This window comes from Scyliorhinus canicula, chromosome 17 (genome assembly GCF_902713615.1).
Source record: "Scyliorhinus canicula chromosome 17, sScyCan1.1, whole genome shotgun sequence".
Classification (NCBI taxonomy): Eukaryota; Metazoa; Chordata; class Chondrichthyes; order Carcharhiniformes; family Scyliorhinidae; genus Scyliorhinus; species Scyliorhinus canicula.
Window position 1 is genome coordinate 112,914,805 of NC_052162.1, and position 6,448 is coordinate 112,921,252.

Below are 6,448 nucleotides of genomic sequence, written 5' to 3' on the forward strand. Positions count from 1 at the left end.
CTTGTCAGAAAGATATGGGGATAACTATGGGGGATTTAAATTTATATATCCGCTGGAAAAATCAGATGGCCAAATATAGCCTCGATGGGGAGTTCACAGATAGGTTTCAGGATCTTGCAGTGGCCTGTTCTGGATCCAATCAGCAGGGTATACAGGACCTGTGTCCCATGAGACATGATAAATTAATGACCTCATAGCGAAGGTGTTCCTCGGTCACAGCAATCATAATATGATTAAATTTTAGTTTGAGGGAGAGAAGAATGGGCAGCAGGGTAGCATGGTGGTTAGCATAAATGCTTCACAGCTCCAGGGTCCCAGGTTCGATTCCCGGCTGGGTCACTGTCTGTGTGGAGTCTGCACGTCCTCCCCCTGTGTGCGTGGGTTTCCTCCGGGTGCTCCGGTTTCCTCCCACAGTCCAAAGATGTGCGGGTTAGGTGGATTGGCCATGATAAATTGCCCGTAGTGTCGTAAAAAGTAAGGTTAAGGGGGGGGTTGTTGGGTTATGGGTATAGGGTGGATACGTGGGTTTGAGTAGGGTGATCATGGCTCAGCACAACATTGAGGGCCGAAGGGTCTGTTCTGTGCTGTATTGTTCTATGTTCTAATGGGTCCAAGACTAGTATTTTATACTAAGAAAGGGCAATTCCGAGGGCATGAATGCAGAGTTAGCTAAAGTGATCTTGGAGGGCTCACCATCCTTGTTTTAAGCTTAGGAAAGTTATACATTTATTGGAGGCAGTTCAGGGAAGGTTCACTAGATGATCCCTGGTATGGAGGGATTGTCTTATGAGCAAAGGTTAAACAAGTTGCGACTCTACTCATTGGAGTTTAGAACAATGAGAGGTGATCTCATTGAAACATAAAGGATTTTTAAGGGGCTTGCCGGGGCAAATGCTGAGAGGATGTTTCCCCTCGTGGGAGAGTTGACCAGAGGACATAGTCTCAGAATATAGAGGTGTCCACTTAAGACTGAGATGGGGATAATTTTTCTCCCAGAGGATTATGAGTCTTTGGAACTCTTTGCCACAGAGAGCTGTGGGGACAGAGTCCTTGTGCATATTTAAGGCTGAGATAGATTCTTGATCAGTCAGGGAATCAAGGGTTACGGGGAAAGGGTAGGAAAGTGGACATGAGGAATGTTGGATCAGCCATGATTATGAATGAAAGGTGGAGCAGGCTCGAGGGTTCCTATTTCGTATGGTCTGATAAATGTGCAACGATGAGCAGCAGGTCAGAATACTGGACAGAATATGAACAAATGGCAAAAAATGTCCAAAGGATTGATAAGGAAAGAAAAATTAGAGTATAAGGGAAAGCTAGCTCGAAATATAAAGATAGACAATAAGGATTTCTGTGGGCGTTTATAAAAAAAAAGGAAAGAGCTAACAAATTGAGTGCTGGCCTTATAGAAAGTGTGTCTAGGAATTAATAATGAAAAATAAGGAGGTGGCAGATTAATTCAACTGGAATTTCACATTAGTCTTCACTGTAGAGGATGTAGAGAATAACCCAGAAACAGCTATAGATCAGAAAAGGGAAGTTTGTGACAAACTCTGAAAAAATTCAATCACCAGGGAAATGGTACTGAGCAAATTGTTGGAGCTGTGGGCTGACAAGCCCCCAGGTCCTACTGGACTTCATTCTGGGGTCTGAACAGAAGTGGCTAGTGAGATAGTTGTTCAATTTTCTAAAATTCCCCGGGTTTGTGTAAAATTTCATTAGATTGGAAAATAGTGAATGTAAATCCTTTATTCATAAAGGGAGACAGAACGCAGATAACTACAGACCAGTTAGCTTAACATATGTCACAAGGAAAATGTTAGAAGCCATTGATAAAGATGTCATAAGAGGCCACTTGGAAAAAATGAAGATAATCAGGCCGACTCACATGGTTTTGCAAGAGGGATCACACTTAACCAATCTATTGGAAGTCATGAGGAACTGGAGGAAGGGGAACCGGTGGGTATGTTGTACTTCGGTTTCCAGAAATGATTTGTCAAGAAGCCACATCAACGGTTACTGCAGAAAATAAATGTTCATGGTGTAGTGGGTAACATTGTGCTATGGCCCCTTGGGCTAGTGCGCAGTCAATTCCGGTCCCATCTAATCCGGAGTGGCAACACATTTAATATTGATAAATAATTCTTGGAAGAACACCCAGTCTTTGGCCCTTGACTGCCCAATAAGTAGTCAGCAGGTTTGTAAATTTAAACACAATTAATTTTATTAAGAACAGTACCTAAACTTAAATATGCAGCAAATACAAGAGGTTAACTATTATATAATTCCTATGATCCCCCCCCCCCCCCCCCCCCACTCCCGCCACTTAAACTCGATACATCCTCGACACACATGCACCAACAGATAACTTCAGAGTGGAGAAGAGGGGTGTAAAAATAATAAAGTACAAAAGATAACAGTCATTGTTTCATAGAATCATAGAATTTACAATGCAGAAGCAGGCCATTCAGCCCATCGAGTCTGCACTGGCCCTTACAAAGAGCACCCTACTGAAGCCCACGTATCTACCCTATCCCCGTAACCCAGTAACCTCACTTAACATTTTTTGGACACTAAGGCAATTTAGCATGGCCAATCCACGTAACCCGCACATCTTTGGACTGTGGGAGGAAACCGGAGCACCCGGAGGAAACCCACGCAGACACGGGGAGAATGTGCAGACTCCACACAGACAGTGACCCACCCGGGAATCGAACCTGGGACCCTGGAGCTGTGAAGCTACTGTGCTAACCACTGTGCAACCACGCTGCCCACCAGATGGTTGTGTCTAGGTTTAACTCAGGCTTTCAGTTTGAGATTTCTGGATTCAGTCTGTAATGGTTTACACTGTAGATTCAGTCTGGACTCTGCAGTTTCAGAAATAAAGCAGTTTTTCTGGAGGAAACACAAGGGAGAGAGCAGGTCCTTTTCTCTGAGCATCCAAGGATTCAAACTGTGTTTTCCCTGGTTCACTGAAAACCATCCCACTCAGGCAGAACCCTATCATCGCCTTTAACCAGGCAGAATAGGGCCTTTTTGCCCAATTCATTCATCAAACCAATCAAACTGGGTCCAACGATCTCTCGGGTGCCAAATAGTCTGAGATCTGCTTTCCCAAGGCAAGCACAGCGTTCTGTTTTTTAACTTTTCAGTTCCTCATTTCCCCTGCTTGACTGAAAGATGTCCATTAGGCATCCATGGAGCAAAATGATAACAGCAGATATAAAAATTGAGAAAATAAGGGAATCAACAGGAAGGTTCCTTACATACCTCCTTCCCTAAAGGAATGAAACATCAAGGCACGGACGTTTCATTACGAAGTATGGTAGACATAAATCACAAACACAACCATCCCCATTATATAAGTTCTCTTCCCGGTCTCAGCTCTTAAACCTGTGACAAAGGCATCCGCTATCGCATTATCCTTTCCAGGGATATGTACAACCTTAATATTGAGCTGTTGTAATAATAAACTCCAATGGAATAATCTTGCATTCCGGGTTTTTTTTTTTTTTTTAAATAATTTTTATTGAAATTTTTCGATACAAACATTTACCCCTACTACATTTTAAATTATAACACAACAAATCCCCCCTGGAAAATCCTCCCCATGCCCTCCCCCGCGCGCACCCCCCCCACCCTCCCCCCCCCCCCCCCCCCCCCCCGCGCTACCAGTCTAGCAACCAAACCGTTTCTCCCTTTCTGCCGATGGCCTCGGGCAGTCATTGCCCGCGACCCCCCGCTGATGTGCTCCCTTCGTTGCTATCCCCCCCCCTCCCTTCCCCCCCCCCCCCTTTCTCCCCGGGTTGCTGCTGTTTCGGCCTCCAGTTCCTATCTCTGATCCAGAAAGTCAAGGAAGGGCTGCCACCGCCGGAAGAACCCCTGTACCGACCCTCTCAGGGCGAATTTGATTCTTTCCAATTGGATGAAGCTTGCCATGTCGTTTAACCAGGTGTTAACACTTGGTGGCCTTGTGTCCCTCCACTGAATCAAGATCCTTCTCCGAGCTACCAAGGACGCAAAGGCCAATATTCCGGCCTCCCCTGCCTCCTGTACTCCTGGCTCCACCCCAACCCCAAAAATCGCTAGCCCCCACCCTGGTTTGACCCTGGTTCCCACCACTCTCGATACCGTCCCCGCCACCCCCTCCCAGAACTCTTCCAGTGCCGGGCACATCCAGAACATATGTACATGGTTCGCAGGGCTTCCCGAACACCTAACACACCTGTCCTCACCCCCGAAGAACCGACTCATCCTAGTCCCCGTCATATGGGCTCTGTGCAGCACCTTAAATTGGATGAGGCCCAACCTTGCGCACGACGACGACGAATTGACCCTCTCTAAGGCATCCGCCCATGTCCCATCTTCTATCTGCTCTCCCAGCTCCGCTTCCCACTTGTCTTTCAGCTCCTCTATCGATACCTCCTCCACCTCCTGCATTATTTTGTAGATGTCCGAGACCTTCCCTTCTCCGACCCAGACCCCTGACAGCACCCTATCACTCACCCCTCTATCGGGAAGCAAGGGAAATCCTTCCACCTGTCGTCTGGCAAATGCCTTCACCTGCAGGTATCTAAACGTGTTCCCCGGGGGGAGCTCAAATTTCTCCTCCAGCTCTCCCAGGCTCGCAAACCTCCCCTCTATGAACATGTCCCTCAGTTGCCTGATGCCCGCCCTGTGCCAGCTCTGGAATCCCCCGCCAGTGTTCCCCGGGACAAATCTGTGGTTCCCTCTCAGTGGCGCCGCCATCAGACCCCCCACTTCCCCCCTGTGTCGCCTCCACTGCCCCCAGATTTTAAGGGTGGCCGCCACTACCGGACTCGTGGTATACCTTGTGGGGGGGAGCGGCCATGGTGCCGTTACTAGCGCCCCCAGGCTTGTATTGCCGCAGGACGCCCTCTCCATACGTTTCCAAGCTGCCCCCTCCCCCTCCATCACCCACTTGCGCACCATCGATGCGTTAGCCGCCCAGTAGTATCCGGAAAGATTGGGTAGCGCTAATCCTCCACTGTCCCTACTCCGTTCCAAGAAAATCCTTCTCACTCTAGGGGTGCCATGTGCCCACACATAGCCCATAATGCTGCTAGTTACCTTCTTGAAGAAGGCCCTGGGGAGAAAGATGGGCAAGCACTGGAACAGAAACAAGAACCTCGGGAGGACCGTCATTTTGACTGACTGCACCCTCCCTGCTAGCGACAGCGGTACCATGTCCCACCTCTTGAACTCCTCCTCCATCTGCTCCACCAGCCTTGAAAAGTTCAGCTTGTGGAGGGTCCCCCAGTTCCTTGCCACCTGCACCCCCAAGTACCTGAAGCTCTTTACTGCTCTCTTAAAGGGGAGCCGCCCAATTCCCTCCCCCTGATCTCCCGGGTGTATCACAAAGACCTCACTTTTACCCACATTTAATTTATATCCCGAAAGTCCCCAAACTCCGCTAGTATTTCCATTACCTCCGGCATTCCCCCTTCCGGGTCCGCCACATATAACAACAAATCATCCGCATAGAGTGCATTCCGGGTTTTAAACGTTTCTGTAAATGCGAGCAGATTATGGTATGTGTAAGCTAAACTGTGTTTATTGTCATGCCAGACATGTACTTCAAAGTGTTGAAAGGCTGGTAGCAATGCTAAACTTTCCTTTTCAATGGTGTGTTATAGGAGCGGTGTTTCCAGAACCCCAAAATGTATCATGGAGTTTAATGTATTGTTGCTTTTGAAGCACACGGCTAGGTCTCCAGGTGTGGTATTACAATTATGGACACTTGGGTTTTTAAACACAAAACAATGTTTATTCCATGAATTCAACTTAACCTTTTTAAATAAACATTGGATCCCTTAACACCCCTTACTTCAAAGAATACCCCGAAAATAATACAACACTAAATAATCCCTCAAAATGTTCCTTCAAACCTCCAAAAGACTTAACACCTTTAAACAGAAACACATCAGGTTAAAGACATTACTATTATGAGTTTAAATCACCCAAATTATTCAGAAATAGTCTTTCCTGGCAGAGATCACCGCAGATCCAGCTCACTGCAAACACAGACACACCCATGCTCTTTTACTTCATGCAGCTCACAGCAAACCAGCCAGGCACTTTTCAGCTGCTCTCTCAAACTGAAACTAAAAGCAGAAGTGAGCTCAACTCAGCTACCTCCACCCTCTGACATCACTTCAGTAATATGAGCTGCTCCATTTCTTAAAGGTACATTGCTTAAACATCCATTTCTTAAAGGTACTCTCACATGACACCTTCCCCCCCAACAAAAAAAATAAACCATTAACTTCAAGATGGTTTCATTTTTCACTTTTGCACCATCCACTAAGAAACGTACACAGTAAATATACTTTTTGTTTCATAAAAAAAAACACACGCAAACAGGCATAATAATAAAGTCCATCTTTCCCGTTCTTCTTCCTCCATCCGAAATCCTTCTCGATTGACA